The sequence below is a fragment of the Lycorma delicatula genome, chromosome 7, assembly GCF_047948215.1.
Source record: "Lycorma delicatula isolate Av1 chromosome 7, ASM4794821v1, whole genome shotgun sequence".
Lineage (NCBI taxonomy): Eukaryota > Metazoa > Arthropoda > Insecta > Hemiptera > Fulgoridae > Lycorma > Lycorma delicatula.
In genome coordinates, this window is record NC_134461.1 from 141583941 (window position 1) to 141603605 (window position 19665).

A 19665-nucleotide genomic window follows, 5' to 3' on the forward strand; every position below is an offset into this window, starting at 1 on the left:
CACACTGAATTTCAGATTGGTATCTAGATTAATCAACCTGCAGTAAGACTGGAATACGTTCATCGTCTAACCACCAGCTTCTACCCGAGACGCTCCTAGCAAATCACTGCCCGCCTGCAGTGCGGCCTTAGGTTTAGCGTTAATTTGTAACACTTCAGCCGGGTAACGTAATGATTGCTTTCCGTCCGGAGGTCAAGCGCTAACTCTGCGTCATCGCTACACGCGACGATGTCGCATTGTAACAGTGATCTGCCACATAGAGAGAAAAACGTTAAATCTCCGCTCTTACTAAACAAGTACATGCGGTATAAAAATATTAACGCAATGTTAATTAAGAGAAACACCTATTAACGTTAACCATATCTGATAGATGGATATAAGTGTAAATAAACATACTAATACGTTTAATTAATAGAACGCACAAAAATGGAATATACAAGTTATTTTGCGCAATAAAATATTTTTAACTGAATTATAAGTTACACAATTTTAAAAACGTTTCGGACATTAACTCGTAGGTGCGGTTTCGAAACTTTAATTCGAGTTGATAGTTAAAAGCCGTTTAGTTCTTGTATTAAGCAAATCACATTGATTAATCAGAAACTATATAATGATAGGCTAAAATTTAAAGCTAATGCTATACAGAACCAGTCGCTTACAAGAAATCGTAGTAGTTAATTATATGAATTATTTTCATTACGATAGAAATTTAACTGTCTACTCTTAATCTTGATCTGAAAAAAAAAATTAAAATTTTTATAAAAAAAATTACGTTACCAGTTTTGAGCTAATAAATTACAGTATACATTTTATGGAACATCTGCACTATTTCAATTCAAATCGATTTAAAAAAACATCAATTTTTTTCAATCCATCAAAACAAAAGAAATTAAATGAAACAAAAATAAACCTAATCTTCGTCTTTTTTTTTTTGCAATTCGAGACCATTCACGTAACGTAGCAAACGATATTTAGATAACCTCCAAATTTAACCAACACCTCCAATTTTTAACATTAATACTTCTATCAAACCCGTAATGTAACGTTACACCTGAACAAATATTTAAGATAATTATCAAATATCTTAAACGGTAAATTAAAAAAAAGTGAAAACCCCTTCTTTCACTTTTTACGAGTAGATTAAATCGTTATATCATATTAAAAATAATTAGGAAACTTCTCTACCCGAAACACCCATCAATTCTAGATCCGGTGTACTGTACAGCAACCGGATAAGATACAAAATCCCGAGACAGATCTGTAGCTAAAGAAGTTATTAAATATAAAATATCAAGGCCGTAAAGACTCAAAGGTGCACCGCATCCCAAATATAAATTTAAAAGTAAGGGTTATAAATAGGAGTTATTATACAGTAGGGGTACATAATACCTACATCTAAAAAAACTATCGGGGAGGAAATAATTAACGATAAGGGAAGTGGCGGTGTCTGTCGACGAAGGAACTGTAAAAAAAAACAATTCATGTCACTCGAAGGAAGGAAGACTTCAAGTGCCCCGCAAACAACAAGCGTAAATCTCTTATGAGGTAACTGTATTCAACGAGAATGAGATACGTTCATTACTTATCCGTGTAGATTAGCTGCGACAAACAGTTTACCCTTCGAATACCGATGAGTTAGCGGAGGCGAGGTTTCTAAAGAAAACCCTGCCGCTAAAATTAAATATACTATAGAAACCGTTCCACCGTACACACAAGTAAGATTTTTGACAACTTCAACTACTACTTTAAACGTTAAAGCGTAACAATCAATCAAGAAAAAATAGTTTCGTGTCTAATAAAAAATAATTATTTTTAAAGTTATGACATCATCTTTGATATTGAATATTCAAGTAAAATTATAATATAGATGCAATATAAAATTAAATTTCATTAAGATGGATTTATTTTTACGTAAAAAAAATAATAATAAAATATTTAATTAAAAATAAAATAGAAATTTTATCTAATGTAAAATTAAAGTCCAATTTCTTTACTACAATAATAACAACATTATTTAAAATTTATGTTTTAAAACTAATTTTTTATAATTATTAATACTATTATTATTATTATACAACTAATTAATACTTCCATCATAATAATGAAATATAGTTTTGTTTTTATGCTATTTATTTATTTTTAACAGTTAATAACTACATAAGCATTTACTTATCTACACTAATAAAATAATTAAAATAAATACATTTCAAATTTCATAGAAACTTGTAATAAAAATAAAACTATTATTTTTAATTGAAATTGCATTCCGTTCAACAATGAATTTTTTTCTTGTTGTTTAATATTGTAATTGGAGTTTTTTTAAAGTTATTTTATATTATTTATTATGATTAAATTTAAGATTTGAATGAATCCACAGCAGGTTATTTTTTTGTTCTAATCTTTTAAAAACATTTTGGATTTGTTTTAAAAAAAAAAATTGATGTGGTCACCACAAGACTTCCTTGTATACCTGTTAAATTATACACACATTTTTTTCTGCATTTCATTTAAACTTATTTCATTTGAAAGTGAGATACGATTCTCCAATCGTTTAATAAAGTTGACAGTTACTCAATTGCATTGTGGTGAACACCACATGCACCACAGTTTTTTGTGGTATCCGTATCAGCATTTTATATTAGTTTATATATTAATTTTGTTTCACGTCGCTCAAGTAGATATGTAGTGTAAGTGAGAATGTGTCAGATCCGTAACCATAGACACACCGGTTCGAAACCGACTTCATATAAATATATTTTTTAACTTTTTTTTTTTTTTAATTTAAATATATTGATTTATTAATAAATTATTAACCTCTGTAAACATTTTTGAAAAAAATGAAAAGTACATAAAATTTTCTTTCACTAATAATTTCTGATTTTTTATTGTTATTAAATTATTATTCATTGCAAACATTTTTTTACAATCAGAGGATAATAATTATTAATAAATAAATATATATAATTTAAAAAAAAGTTAAAAAAAATATATGTATATGAAATCGGATTCGAACCGATGTGCCTTCCCCTTCTAAGATACAAATATTTCATTACTTAAAATTTCATTTCGCTATAACTGTATAACCAATGAAAATAAGACCCCTGAAGATATATTGTTGAAACGCTCTCAATGAGGACTTATTGCTGCAGTTAAGTAAACGTCCAAAAACCAATTTTTTTTTTCGCTTTTTTGGACAATTTTGGTTCATTTTGGTTCAGTTGATTGCAATCAAAAGGGAAGTTGCACAACTAGATGGTACAACAATCCTAAATTCAAAATTTTCAACACTCTACAGCTAATCGTTTTTGAATTATGCGAGATACATACGTATGAGATACATACGTACAGATATCACGCCGAAACTAGTCAAAATGGATTCAGGGATGGTCAATATGGATATTTCTGTTGAAATCTGAAAACCGAAATTTGTCGCGATCACAATACTTCCATTACTTCGTACAAGGAAGTAAAATACTATCCGTTTTAACCAAAAGTTATAAGTTAAATAAAATAATATATCTATCAAACAACTTCACTACCTTGCCCACCTGTTTATGTATGTGTGTGTTTTATATATACTATATATATATATATATATATATATATATATACAGAATGGTTCATGAAGATTGTAATAAACTTTCATCATAATATTCTACTGGTAAAAATAAAGAATGTTCACATTAATATAGGTTCGGACACGCTTCGCTAGTGAGTGTTGGATAGCGAAAGAATTCGCTCTTATTTCTGCGCCTTCGGTAAAATTAAGCTCGACTGCAATTCTTGGGACCCAAATTAACAGGTAAATTTAGTGGTTTTATATGAAATTTGATCAGAAAAATGGAAAAGAATAGGTCCTAAAACTATATTTAGTAGTTTTTGAGAAATCTAATTTTGTAAATTAATAATTTTTTCCGGCCTCCGTGGCGTAAGTGATAGCGTCTCGGCCTCCAGTCCGAAGGTCTCGGGTTCGAATCCCGTTTAGTCACGGCAGTTTTCATTTCCAAAATTCCTCCATTTCCAAATCCCACGTAGAAGCTTCAAGCTTAAGCGGCGATATAATCAAGCAAAAAAAAAAAAAAAAATCAGGAGTAAAAGACAAAAGTTCGGGTCGAGAAACAAACTACTTTCTGTTCGGTGAAAAATAACTTTGTTAAATGGGTTACAAACACACAAAACTTTTCAAGAGAATTTGATTCAATTTTAGATTTTAGAATGATTGATGATTTTGTTTGATTGTCATAAATTCGGAATGCTGGGGAAAACTATTTAATTCTATTCATATATATATATAGAGTAACTGGTCAGAGCTTGCTTCGCTTTCCCTTCCCGTCTGGACCCCCTTGTGTTCATTAAGCTCAAGCTTATGAGAGGAAGAATGATAAACAGAAATTACAGCCTGTTCAGTTTACAAAAACTTACAGTGTGTTGTAATATCTTCAGAGTAAATATCTGATCAATACACGACCCGAAATTCTGAGAGATCTGAAGAATAGTAGTTTCAACATAGTCGGCCTCCATCTTAAATACAGTGTAGCTGGTTACCCGTCCTTCCTACGAATAAAATGTATTTTTTCCAGTTCTTAGCGTTTCCCGACAAACACCACTAGATGGTGACCGTCGTTTCTCATTTATTAAAACGTTTTTTAATTACTTTTATATTATGTTTTGTAGTCAAGTAACCGGAGGCAGATTCTGCGGGTCTCGTCAAACATTCGTAGTGGCTGAGTTGGTTGAGGCACCATTGTACATCATAAAAAATCAAAATTCAAAAATTAAAACTCCAAAATGGTTTTTAGATATTTATCTAAAGAGTATTTGTAATCCCAAATCGAATGAATATCTCGTTTAGTACAGTCAGAAATGGGGAACATTTGAAATCACTGTCCAAAACATTTTTACCTTTCTTCACTCATTTCAAGGTCGAATTTCGAAAAACCAAAAAAAGGGTTTTACATCCTCACGTTTGAAGATTACACTCTTCAAACATCAAGTTGATATCTTCATTTGTTACAGAGAAATTAAAAAAAATATAGTAAAATTTAATTTTAACCCATTTTAACTCTTAAAGTCGAAATTTCAAAAAATCCTTTCTTTGTGGGCAATTACGAGGCTCAGCTGATATATTTTGCACAGATATGCGTAGCGTGGGAATGAAAAGAGATGTTAGAATGAAATAAAAAATGAATAAAAGTACAATACCATAGCGACAAAACGCGGTATTTATTTTTCAATATAATCCCCATTTACACTGATACACTTTTCCTAATACGTGACAAGTTTTTACCTTCTGTCACTGAAACATTCTGGCGGTCTTTCTTGGAACCAACAACCCACAGGTTCCTTCACCTCATCGTCGGTGTGTAATGATTACCTTTGTAATCCCTCTTGAATGTCTTGAAATGAGAGAAGAAGTGGAAATCGCACGGAGCCAAATCCGGCGAGTATGGCGGGTGCGGAATAGGCTCAAACTTCAGCTTGCGGAGAGCATCAGAGAGTTTGCGTAGTTATCGTGCACAGATTTTACGGTAACCCAATTGCTCGATAATATGGCCTACTCGTTTTTTAGATATGCCTAACTGAATATATGCATTACTAAGCGATTCGCCGGTACTTTGAAGCAAATCCTTAAGATGTTTCTCGTCAGTCATAGAAAGTGGTCATCCACTGCGAGGTGCGTCCTCGATGGCTTTACAAGCTTCAAATTTGCAAAATTTCAACGCCCAACTATTCACAGTATTCCTATCAACAGTTTCACTACCGTAAACCGCTTTTAAACGATGAAAATTATTTGTAGGATTCGCATTTTCTACAGTTAAAAATCCGATTACTGCGCGCTGTTTTAACCGTGTTGAAATATTGGCCGTAGTTACCGGAAAAGGTATTTCAACGCATTATCGCAGGTTTGTAGAGGGGGATTTTAACTATCATGTGCTGCCACGCCTCACTCGATAGTACCTTTTGTCTCCGTGTAGCACGCTAGTGTGAAAATTTATCAGCCGAGCCTCGTACAAGGTAAAGAGAAGGTGTACACTAATTTTCATCAGTTTATATTCAACAGTTTTTGCTAAGCATTGATTACGAGTCAATCAGGACATCTTGATTTATAGGTACAGATAATAAAAGAAAGAATTCCTTATTTTGGGGGGGGGGGAGTTACATGGTAACATTGATTTCTAAGGACTTTTTTTTTGTACTGCAGCTCTGCTATTATATAAACATTTTACCTACACGACGAAGATTAATCTTAAATAATAATCTTAATTTTTTAATTTAATATACGCATTCAAATAAGTGATAACAATTAATAGATAATTTATAATTATTATTTTATAAACAAGAATAAATACGGAGAAATTCACTTTAATAAATGATAAAATGTAATACAATTATAAAAAAATTTGAAAATCACAAAATAACACATAATGCATTATGAAATAATGTAAGATGAATAATGGAAATAACAAATACACTTACGTAGCAGATAAAAGTACTTGAAATTTTGATCCCTATTTAATTTTCCTAGAATTTTATTTCAATAATTTACGTCAAAGATTAAAAAAATTCTAAAATTGAAAATAAAATAACATAATTTTAAATTAATGGTAAATATAGAAAAAAACTAAGTTTATTAATGACCATTTTTTTTTTGTCTTCAGTCATTTGACTGGTTTGATGCAGCTCTCCAAGATTCCCTATCTAGTGCTAGTCGTTACATTTCAGTATACCCTCTACATCCTACATCCCTAACAATTTGTGTTACATATTCCAAACGTGGCCTGTCTACACAATTTTTCCCTTCTACCTGTCCTTCCAATATTAAAGCGACTATTCCAGGATGCCTTAGTATGTGGCCTATAAGTCTGTCTCTTCTTTTAACTATATTTTTCCAAATGCTTCTATCTTCATCTATTTGCCGCAATACCTCTTCATTTGTCACTTTATCCACCCGTTTGATTTTTAACATTCTCCTATAGCACCGCATTTCAAAAGCTTCTAATGTTTTCTTCCCAGATACTCCGATCGTCCAAGTTTCACTTCCATATAAAGCGACACTCCAAACATACACTTTCAAAAATCTTTTCCTGACATTTAAATTAATTTTTGATGTAAAAAAATTATATTTCTTATTGAAGGCTCGTTTAGCTTGTGCTATTCGGCATTTTATATCGCTCCTACTTCGTCCATCTTTAGTAATTCTACTTCCCAAATAACAAAATTCTTCTACCTCTATAATCTTTTCTCCTCCTATTTTCACATTCAGCGGTCCATCTTTGTTATTTCTACTACATTTCATTACTTTTGTTTTGTTCTTGTTTATTTTCACGCGATAGTTCTTGCGTAGGACTTCGTCTATGCCGTTCATTGTTTCTTCTAAATCCTTTTTACTCTCGGCTAGAATTACTATATCATCAGCAAATCGTAGCATCTTTATCTTTTCACCTTGTACTGTTACTCCGAATCTAAATTGTTCTTTAACATTATTAACTGCTAGTTCCATGTAAAGATTAAAAAGTAACGGAGATAGGGAACATCCTTGTCGGACTCCCTTTCTTATTACGGCTTCTTTCTTATGTTCTTCGATTGTTACTGTTGCTGTTTGGTTCCTGTACATGTTAGCAATTGTTCTTCTATCTCTGTATTTGAACCCTAATTTTTTTAAAATGCTGAACATTTTATTCCAGTCTACGTTATCGAATGGCTTTTCTAGGTCTATAAACGCCATCTATGTTGGTTTGTTTTTCTTTAATCTTCCTTCTAGTATTAATCTGAGGCCTAAAATTGCTTCGCTTGTCCCTAAACTTTTCCTGAAACCAAATTGGTCTTCTCCTAACACTTCCTCCACTCTCCTCTCAATTCTTCTGTATAGAATTCTAGTTAAGATTTTTGATGCATGACTAGTTAAACTAATTGTTCTGTATTCTTCACATTTATCTGCCCCTGCTTTCTTTGGTATCATTACTATAACACTTTTTTTGAAGTCTGACGGAAATTCCCCTTTTTCATAAATATTACACACCAGTTTGTATAATCTATCAATCGCTTCCTCACCTGCACTGCGCAGTAATTCTATTCCAGGAGCCTTTCTGCCATTTAAATCTTTTAATGCTCTCTTAAATTCAGATCTCAGTATTGTTTCTCCCATTTCATCCTCCTCAACTTCCTGTTCTTCCTCTATAACACCATTTTCTAATTCATTTCCTCCGTATAACTCTTCAATATATTCCACCCATCTATCGACTTTACGTTTCGCATTATATATTGGTGTACCATCTTTGTTTAACACATTATTAGATTTTAATTTATGTACCCCAAAATTTTCCTTAACTTTCCTGTACGCTCCGTCTATTTTACCAATGTTCATTTCTCTTTCCACAAAATCTCATTTCTCAATTTCCAGAAAATCAAAAAATAAAGAACACGGATTAATAATTCATTAAAATGAATTCAACTTAAAATGAATTTGTAATAAAATTACTGATGTTTATTTAAACAAACAATCTTTCCTTTAATCGAGAACAAATAAATGAATAAATGTTAATTACAATGACGTAATAAAAACCGATTAACGAGTACATTTTATTTTATTAAATAAGTCACGAAAGGAACATTAATAATCCCGTTAAATGAATGGGCTTAAAATTAATCGGCAGTAGAACTGCTTTCAGGTGACTGATAAATGTTTTGGCACACATTATTTTACAGTCATATAACACAGTAAGTACTGAACACTGAAATTATATACGTCTACATACCAATTTAAAAATAAACAACAATGCATCATTATTATTAAACGGTAACCGTGAAATTGTCATAACCATTTAATGCCGGTGAATATAAACTAAGTTATAACAATTATTATGAAACGTTAAAAATAACAAACGATTTAAGTTAACAAAAATAATAATAATAATAATATAACCGTATGTTTACAAACCATGACGGAAAAAGGAATGAAGCTGGATTTACTTCTGTTATTTAAAAAAGTGCAATTTCATTGCATCGTAACAGTACTTTAAAATCGGAGAATCTGAATTAAACTGCAATAACTAACTGTATAATTTTTACTTATATAAAATTGTAATGCTATTTGTTGTCTTTTTTTAATTCGAAAAATTATGAAGAAAGATATATATATGTATATAAATAATAACAATTTAATATTAAAAATAATGTAAGCAAAATTTGAAAGCATGAAATACTACTGGTAATATTTTAAATTGTCGAAATACTCTTTTATATACAGAATTATCATTATTTGTACATACAATTCTTCTCGTTTAAAAATTAACAGGAAAAAATAATTTTAAAATAAATGAAACCCGACTTTAAAAACAAAAGACTGAAAATTTCAATTCGTTTAACTTCGACTTACATAGCAAATTAAAAATAATCTCATAATTTAGTGGCGATTTCAATAAATCAAAAGTTAAAGAACTGAAAAAAGTATTATTTTTCATTTTTGTTGGTTTATTTTTTTAGTACGTTTTATATAAGTTAGAGATGCGAAAGTTCCGTTTGTTTGTAACAACATCAAGCGAGAAACACTCCATCCTAATTGCTTTTAAATTTTCAGGATACATTTATGTTTAGCCAGGGAAAGTTTTAAGTCGTAGATTAAGACCCTAGGCCCCTCGCGGTTGAAAATATTAATAAAGATATTCATTAAAGAAATAAAAGCTAATTCTTTTAATCCTTAATATTTTTACTTTATTATATTTCTGTCACCGTGGCAACAAAAATATAATGAAGTAAAACGACTAACTTTTGTTGTACGAAGTAAAGGAAGTATTGCGATCGCGAAAAATGACGGTTTTCAGATTTCAACGGAAATATCTATTTTGACTAGTTTCGGCGTGACGTCTGTACGTACGTACGTACGTATGTATCTCGCATAACTCAAGAACGATTACCGTAGAATGTTGAGATTTTGGATTTAGGACTGTTGTAACATCTACTTGTGCACCTCCTCTTTTTATTACAATTGACTAAACCAAAAGTGTCCAAAAATGCTCAAAATCCAAAAAATTTGGATATTGGACTTTTTCTTAAGTACAGTAATTTTTTTTCTCTATGCATTTTATTTATTTTTTTTTTTGCTGCTTTTTGTCTAACTACTTATAATAATTTTGTCAATCTTTTATGTTACTTTATTTTATTTGTAAAAATTCCATCCAGAAAACCTCTACATATTGTATCCAAGAATAGGTTTTTCTGGTGAATTTATTCATTTGTTCTCGAAGATACATTTTATTTTCTTCTACTCATATATATTTCCTTAAATTTATAATTAAATGAGGATGAAATCCCGAAAAAAGGTATACATACAACAACAAGCAGGTGGGATAGGGGTGTTGGACCGTTCTTATTAGTAGTAACTGGCACGCAACTGACCGGTTTCAAAAAGAAAATCAGACAGTGGCAGACAAAACAGACCAAGCCGCCTAGACAATTAAAAAATCAAAAACCAATAAACAATTGGATCAGAGATATTGAAACAGACAAAGAATACAAGAAAACAATAAAGAAAACTGAGAAAGAAATTGCAAAAGATCCAGGAAAAAATGAAAAGAAGGATAAAACGTATACCGGACTGAAGAAAGAAAGAAAGAAAAACACCGTAAAATAAGTGGCTAAAACGAAAAAATATGAGAGAGGAAATAAAATAGCAAATTAAATTATTGATTTTTCAAAAATTTTTATTTTAGCTTTTCATTTTTATACTAATAGAAAACTCCTATATTACTGTGTGTGTGCGCACGCGTGCATGTGTGAACCCTTTATGATATTCTACTTAGATCCGTGAACTAAACTAAATTTAATTCACGGATAATTATGTCTTCTATTAATTACTAAAATAATATAATAACAAACGAAAAAAACAATAAAATTACATACATTGGTTAAGAACTGAAAGCGATGGTTAAAGAAAGCAATAAATTCAGCATTTAAAAAAAATACCGTAATTTTTTATTTTTGGAAAAACTACATTAATCTAAATAAAAAAATGTACAACATGAAATTATAACACGCTTAAAAAATAAATTCGAAATCTGTTTAATCTATGATTTAAAACTATTATTGTCAACGAGTGATTTCAATATTTTCTGAACAATATTAAAAACAACAAAAGCAAAATCGCCTATTTAAACGCAATTTTCATTGCATTTATAAACCATAAAAAGATAATTGAATATTTTATTTGTATCATTAACTTTCGCTTTGCAATACAATAAAATTATTCCATTAGAATGATCGGATACACCGTATCCTGAACCGTTCGAACATAATTTTTTTTCAATATCGACTACCAATTTATAATTGAAAGTTCCGGAAGAGAAGAGATGAAATTAGTTTTACTTTCCTTTCTGTACGTAATAATCCACAGATAAACTGAAATTTTTATTTTACTTTACTTCAATAACGTCAACTGCAGAACAAAGTTGGAATAACATTTTGGAAGCGATATACTCTATTCGTTTTATTTTACTATAAAGAATTGATTTTTTAAAAATAAAATAAAATAAAGCAGAACAAGAATGTATAAAGCGACAATTGAAAATAGAATATTAGGGAAGCCAAAATTATTAGAATATTAGAAAAATATTGTAGAATTATAACCAAAAACAATTACAATACAAAGAATCTCTTATCCAAGATCGCGAAATTAAGACATTACACAACTGTATTAAGACCCAAATATGGAATTGAAACATTACAAGTAACCAACCTCGAAACATTTTAAAAATCGAAAGAAGCTTACTAAGTAAAACCTATTGTCCAAAGATAACAGAGGGAAGATACAGACTAAAATCTAACAAGATCAACTTAAAACAAGAAGAACTAGAAACAGAAATAAGAAGAAAGTTAAATTTCTTGGAACATATAATCAGGATGGATTTGAACCGATTAAATAAAGAAACATCAAAAACAAATCAAATAACCAGCAAAACTGGAAAAGGACCTGCAAAGGATAGACTTGAAAGAAGAGGATTGTTGCAACAGAGATAACTTCTAAAGAATAATTTACAATACAAAAGTTCTAGTGGCAAAAAAAGGACAGGATAAAACTGACAGATGAACAAAAATGAAGGCATGCCGAAAAGAGGAGAAAATGGAAAAAGGAAAAGAAACTAGAAAGAAATGATATTTTTGTGGTACTAAACTGGCCTTTGGCATAAAAAAAAAATTTAACGCTACTTATACTGCATGTAGATAAAAGGTTAATTTAATAATTAATTATCTTATTAAAATATTGTTCAAACACTCTATTAATGAAAAAATAATTCCTTTCGGCACGTCGGAAGGTGGAGGTAGATTTCACGGGTGCTAAGTAAGGGATAAAAAAGATATCCACCTTAAAGTTAAGAAACACTTCAAATGTACTTAATAAGACAATGGTTGCACATGATTATGCATCTCCTTACAATTCCAGCAATATTTTGGTCATCCCTTGCCGTAAGGGTTGGTCACATCAAAAATTATTTCAGACAAAAGTTTTAGGTAATGTTTATAGTACTAAAGACCATTTTATACAGATTCGATATTGTGCCTATTAAGGGAAGTATGATTTTTTTGTCTTCAAAATCCCATTTTTCTACCCCTTGGGCCAACGGTTGGTGATATCAAAAAACTTTACTCATATAAGATTTAGTCCCTTATCCAAAGAATAGTTGGAACTTTAAACGAATTCGATATTTTACTTAATAAGAAAGTTATAACAAACTTTTTTTTTTCGAAAAAGCCCCCCCCCCCCACATTTCCACTCCTATGGTCCGATTTAGCTCATTGGACCGAAATTTTGGATAGTTATATTTTATATATCAATTTGAAAGTGATTGGCGCAAAATTACGGCACTTATCGTGTAACAAGAAAGTGAAATATATATATAATCTTTTGAACTGACGGTGGTTTTGGGGTCTGGGGGATGTGAACATGGTGGTATCCATTACAATAGGCGTTTTCTTATGAAATCTACCAAATATTTAATAACACATTTTCATTGTATGTTATTATTACTATCCTAAATGTTTTACTAACGTCACAAAGTAAATCAGTTTGCATATATCACTACTACATGGCATATAACAAAATACAGTTACGTTCGTAAAGTCACTGTCCAATATTCTTTAGAATTATGAAGTGCATTCTGTTCTTTCGGCATTAGGTTGGTTGCCCTGTGGGTTCGTTGGGCGTTGTTCAATAATAAACCCGAGACCTCAGTTGTTGAATTGTGTTAGAACGTACTTCGTCTTCTTTTTGGTTGTTTCGTTTATCGGATCAATAGTTGCGAGAAAAGTAATGATTCTTTCGGCAGAGGAACGCATTCTTCTCTTTGAACACGTCTTTCGTGAATGTGAAAAATATATTGATTTAGTGAATCACAAGTTTTCTGAAATGTTTCCAAATACTCCTATCCCTCACTGCAATGCGGTTCGAACTCTTAACGAAAAATTTCGGGCAACAGGCTCTGTTGAAGAAGCTGATCGAAGTGGAATATCAGCTAAACTAAAACGAACAGAAACTGCTTGATATTTCAAATACTATGGCCGAAAGACCATCAGAGCCAATGCGGAAATTAGCCCGGAAACAAGATATGGGACTAGCTGCTTGACATAAATCTGTAAAAAAAGAAACGAATCTTTTCCCGAACAAAGCGTACAGGAACTGAAATCTACAGATCATGCCAAAAGACTAAATTATTGTGAACGGTTTAAACGTTTTATTGAACAACTTCCTTAGGTACCCTCGACATTATGTTTCTTACAGATGAAGCGTGGTTTCATCTGGGAGGGTATAAATTCACATATACACACGCATGTGGTCGATAACTAACCGCCATGAATTACACAAACAATCTTTACATGAAGCGAAAATTCGAGTCTGGGTCGATGTGAGTAGAACGCGCATTGAGGTCCAATTTTTTTTTTGTTTTGTTGAAAATATTATTAATAGTGATCGTTATCCTGTTATTTTAACAAACTTCATTACTCAGTTACCAGAAGTGGAAATCAATCACGGTTGGTTCAAACAATATGGCGCCATAGCGAACGTACGTAACAGGTCAATGACTTTTTTACGAAACGTTTTGGTGAACGTATCATTTCTAAGGGTTTAGTGGCCTGCCCGATCTGACCCCCAGATTACTTTCTACGGGGGGCAGTGAAACAAGCAGTGCATCGGAACAGACGATGCATTATTGACAAATTAAAAACTGCAATAACAGAATACGAACGAGATATTTCAGTAAAAGTGTGTGAAAATAAACTGAAACGTGTGCAGTGTTGTACTCATGTTGGAAGAGGTCATTTTCAACATCTTTTTATAAACTATTCCAGTTATTGTAATATCCTTTTCTATAAATAATGAAATAAAAATACAAAGTAATAATTAGGAAAGTTTCGTCAATACACTTCCATAATTCCAGTGCTAAGCAACTTATCGAAAGTACTGTATTAAATCCGGTTCTAAAACCGTATAACGTTTTAACAATTATCAGTTTTAAAGGTTGTTTATTTCTCAATTTATTAATTTACTATTGTAAATGAATATCGTTTTAAAAACAGTCTGATGTGGGCACAACATGACTTCCTTGTATGCCTGTTAAATTACATATATACATTTTTTTTAAAATGAAAAGTACATAAAATTTTATTTCACTAGTAACTTCTATTGTTATTATTTTTTTCTATTGTTATTATTTAATTATTATTTACTGTAAAAATTACTTTACAATCAAAGGTTAATTATTAATAAATCAATATATTTAAATGAACAAAAAAAAAAGGAAATGCAGCCGAATTTCCGGCGTTCCTTCCCCTTGTTAGAGCAAAATATTCCACTTATCATACATCGTTGAAAAGCTCTCAATAAGGGCTTATTACTGCAGTTAGGAAAACGTCCAAAATCCAAATTGTTTGTATTTTGGGCTTTTATGGACATTTTTGGTCTAGTCGATCGCAATCAAAAGGAAAAGTGCATAACTATATGTCACAACAGTCCTACATCCGATATCTGAACATTCTACGGTTAATCGTTTTTGAATTATGCAAGATACATAAGTACGTACGTACAAACGTCACGACGAAACTAGTCAAAATGGATACAGGGATGGTCAAAATGGATATTTCCGTTCAAATCTGAAAACCGAAATTCTTCGCGATTACAATACTTCCTTGTATGAAGTTCAAGGAAATAAAAATGTGTTCAAGAAAAATTGATACATAAATGTAATCGATACAATATATAGCACACTATTGAAACCAATAATCTTCTATGCGACTGAAAACTGAAACGAAAATTTAAAAAAATAATGGCCCAAGTAAAACGGAAGACTGATGAGGGAATGCAGAAATTAAAAAATTAAAAAAACGAAGATTTATAAACTACAATCCGAAAAAGAGGACCAAATTTTGTGGAACATACGATTCAAATAGATTCAGACATCTTGAAACAAAAACTTTTTTATATTTTGAAAATGTAAAACAAGCAAAGGAAGACCTAAATAAAACAAAAACAGAAATAAAAAAAATCGTCTTTTAAAGTAGAAATGATTTAGAGAAAAAATCCGCAGAATAGAGGTTCTTGTGAATACAAAAAAGAAAGAGAGCGCATGTGCTGGACAGAAGAACGAAAAACACGGCACAGTAAAAGAATGAGAAAATTCTGAAAGACAAAGAGAGAAAATCAGAATAGAAGGAATTTAAAATGATATTTGCGTGGTCCTCTGCAGAACCTGAAAAACTGTTCGGAAAAAAATTAAGCAATTTCCTGTAATTAAATATTGTATAAATAAAATTAAATCACTTCATTATTTGAAAGATTAAAAATATCTTTTGAGTGTACAAGCAGAGTAATACACCCAGATATTATATTTGTTTCCTGGAAACTTCCATGCCCAGCTTCGTTAACTAAATATTAATTCTAAATTACTTTCCTAAATATTCCACCCATAATTACGAAAACAATAAAATTTAATCTATTAATTTCATTTAATTTTCCTTAGTATTGTTATTATAGGTATCACACAGGGTTTGAATTACTTCGTTAAATGTCTCGGGAACAGAAAAAATTATATTATTTTAACTTCTGAGCTCATAGCACGAGAAGGCTGAAACTTTGGTAACCTAATAAAAGAAAATTGCGAAACAACCTTCTCCAAAGAACAATCTTTCACGTAGGAAATCGCACGTCCAACTTCCTCTCAAACACGACCCGATTAAAAAACTGATTAAAAATCTTTTCCCCTTTATTACTAACTAAAATACTCTCCCCCAGTCCCTTCCCCGCAAAAAAATTAAGAAGCTTATTATACATGAGTAAATAAAATAAAAAGTTTTAAAACAACCTATACATAACATATTTATGCATTTGCACTGCTGGGTTACCGGTTTCTAAAAATTCAGACATCTTTTGTTTTATGAAAAAACTAACCGTTGGGGGAGAAGGTGAAATTAAAACATTAATTATAAGCATGCATAGCTGATGAAGCTTCGTGTTATTAGTAGCAACAACACAAAAGCGTCAGTGTTTATAGTTTGACTACCATCATACCCGATATATGAGTATGTACAAGGTTAGTAGTTAAAGACTTTCATTCTGCTAATTCCCAATTGGATAAATATATAATTTCCAGATTCCCGCTTATTTCACTTCAGATTAATACAAATCGATCGGCATAGCCTCATTATTGTACATAACGAATAATATTCGTAATTCTATTTCAATTACGAGGCTATTGAAACGATTTAACAGCAAATCGTTACGATTTTATAACTCTCTCTGATAAAGTTAGATTTAACTAGTTAACATTTAAATAACATTTGCTATGAACAAAACTAAAACAAATTAATATCAAAAATGTAGGCTAACTATATACAGTTTATCTGTAATGAAAGTGTAATAGATGGAAAATTTCCAGAATTAAAGCATATATATATATATATATATATTAGAGGTGTGGGAGAAAATTAATGAGATCGGTAACACTGCGAGCGATCTGGCAACGCTGTGTCTATCGGTCTGTGCTAGACCGGTTTGTTCATCCCTTCCACATGCTCAGTACAAGTTTCAACTCCGTTCAGCCAACACATTATTTTTGACAGTGCCATCAGTGAAGTTGTGTTTCTGTTGTGTTACGAAAATGGAGCATCGGAATATAGAGCAACGTTGTGCAATCAAGTTTTGTGTTAACTTGGGGAATCCGCGAGTGTGACATTTGAAAAGTTGAAACAGGCCTATGGGGAACATTCCTTACCAAGAGCACAAGGTTTCCGCTGGCACAAATCATTTTTGGAAGGCCGAGAACACTTTGAAGATCAACCTCGCTCAGGGAGCCCTTCGACTTCAAAATCTGACGAAAACGTTGAGCGTGTGAGGGTTCTTGTGTGATTAGACCGTCGTTTAACAATAAGGATGATGAGTGAACAGTTAAATTTAAACACGTTCACCGTACATAAACTTTTGACAGAAGATTTGGACATGCGGTTTGTGCGAAATTGGTGCCGAAAAACCTCACAACGGAACAGAAGGACAATCGAAAAAACGTGTGCGTTGATCTTCTAGAGAGGATTGACAACGACCAAGAATTCTTTAAACGTGCGATCACAGGTGGTGAATCCTGGATATTTGAGTACGTTTCTGAAACAAACCGGCAAAGCGAAGAGAGGCACACTCCGTCATCTCCTCGACCGAAAAAATGTCGAACGGGCAAATCAAAGATCAAAACCACGCTGATTTGCTTTTTTCACAGTAGGGGTATCGTGCATAAAGAATTTGTTCCTCCAGGACAAACTGTCAACCAAGTGTTTTACACAGGTGTCGTTGAAAGGCTCAGGAAAAGAGTGATTCGCGTGAGACCAGACACTGCAAAGAAGTGGCTTCATCATGACAATGCCCCGTGTCACACCGCCATTTCCATCAGGGAATTGTTTACCTCAAAATGCATTCCTACGGTTATCTGAACCTCCCTATTCACTTGAGTTGAGTCCTCGTAACTTTTTCCTTTTCCCGAAATTGAAACGTGTCTTAAAAGGACGTCAATTTGGAAATCTGGAGAACATTCAAAAGACTGTGACCGACCAGTTAAAAGCCCTACAAGTTGAAGCCTTCCAGCGCTGCTACCAGGAATGGGAATAACGACTCCGTCGTTGTATAGCTGCCCAAGGGACTACTTTGAAGGGGATAATATTGTTGTTTGATAAAAACAAAAACTTTGGTAAGTAAAAAATCAGTCTCATTACTTTTCTCATACACCTCGTATATATATTATATATCAATTATTTAAAAGATATTGAGCCTTTGGAGGTCAAAAAAAAATTTTGTTTGGAAAATAACGTACGACACCATATATTCAGCATTTTTTTCGATGACCGCAATTTTTCCGGCAACATCATAATTCCGTCGCTGTAGAACTTCTGTGATTTCTAGTCAAAAGATTGTGACACGTCGTTTTCACCGACCTTTTTTTAAACTAACATAACACCGTTCAGGAAGTTCTGCGGAGGCCGAAAGAAATGATAGTCTGACGGTGCTAAGTTCGGGCTATACGTGGATTTCATTAAAACCTCCCGTTCAAGTTCCCTCAATTTCTAACGGATCTTTAGAGATGTATGTGCTGTGGAGTTGTTAGCACGGTATATGACGCCCTTTCTGTTGACAAGTTTAGGCCGTTTCTTTTCAACTGCTAGGTGCAATCGCGTTAATTGTCGACGGTATAGGTCTGAGTCCATCATTCTGCCTGGTGGCAGCAGCTCGTGATGTACAATGACCTTTCAATCCCGCTAAACGCACAGCATAACCTTCCTGGACTCAGTGTGGGCTTTGCTACAGATTGTGGAACGTCTCCTCGCTTCAACCGCGACCTTTTTCGCACATTGCGGCACATTTTTCGTACATTGTAGGTTATCCACTTTTCATCACTAATGATCAACCGCTTCAAAAATGGCTCGATTTCGTTATGTTTCAGTTGAGATTCGCAGATAAAAATTCGATCGAGTAAATGTTTCCGAGTCAGATCGTGTGGCACTCAAACGTGTCGAGCTTCTTTTTGTAGCCAGCTTTCTCCAAACAGTTTAACGATGTTTGGTAATGGATGTTTAGATCATTGAGAACGTCCCGACTGCTTATATGCCGGTTTTCCTAGAGATTTTCTAGAATACGCTACAGTGCCGGATTTACCTTGGACGAGTCCCCAAGCAAATCAATATTTTTGAGGCCCCCCCGGAAGTTCCAATTGCCTATTATCCTACAAAATTTCATTTGATAAACATATAGGTTATGATAACAGAAATAATCAGACACAACCTGATACATTTTTTAATGAATTTTATCGACCTTAATTTTTCGTTTGAATTTTTAAATAGTATGATTCGAATACATACCTTGTATCTTTGACTCGAGCAACGAAACAAGATGCTTCAAGAATCTCTGCCGGTTTAGACAAAGACGAACAAAACGTTTGACCAAGGCGCCATCTTTTTGTTACACATGGAAATGACGCGCGGGAAAAAATGGTTTGCAAGACAAACAAATTTTAAAATATACTGTCATTATAATCTATGTTATAAATATAAATGAAGCTTTTACATAATTGAAGATAGCTATTACAATTATACATAAGTTATAAAAGTAATACGTAAAGTATTATAAATATATTCTTTATT

General features: G+C 32.2%; 1 protein-coding gene across 1 annotated transcript in view; it reads right to left on the reverse strand.

The window, feature by feature from the left end:
- LOC142328395 (uncharacterized) overlaps window positions 1-19665 on the reverse strand; it is an 885003-nt gene that overhangs the window by 816503 nt on the left and 48835 nt on the right. The window lies entirely within an intron of this gene.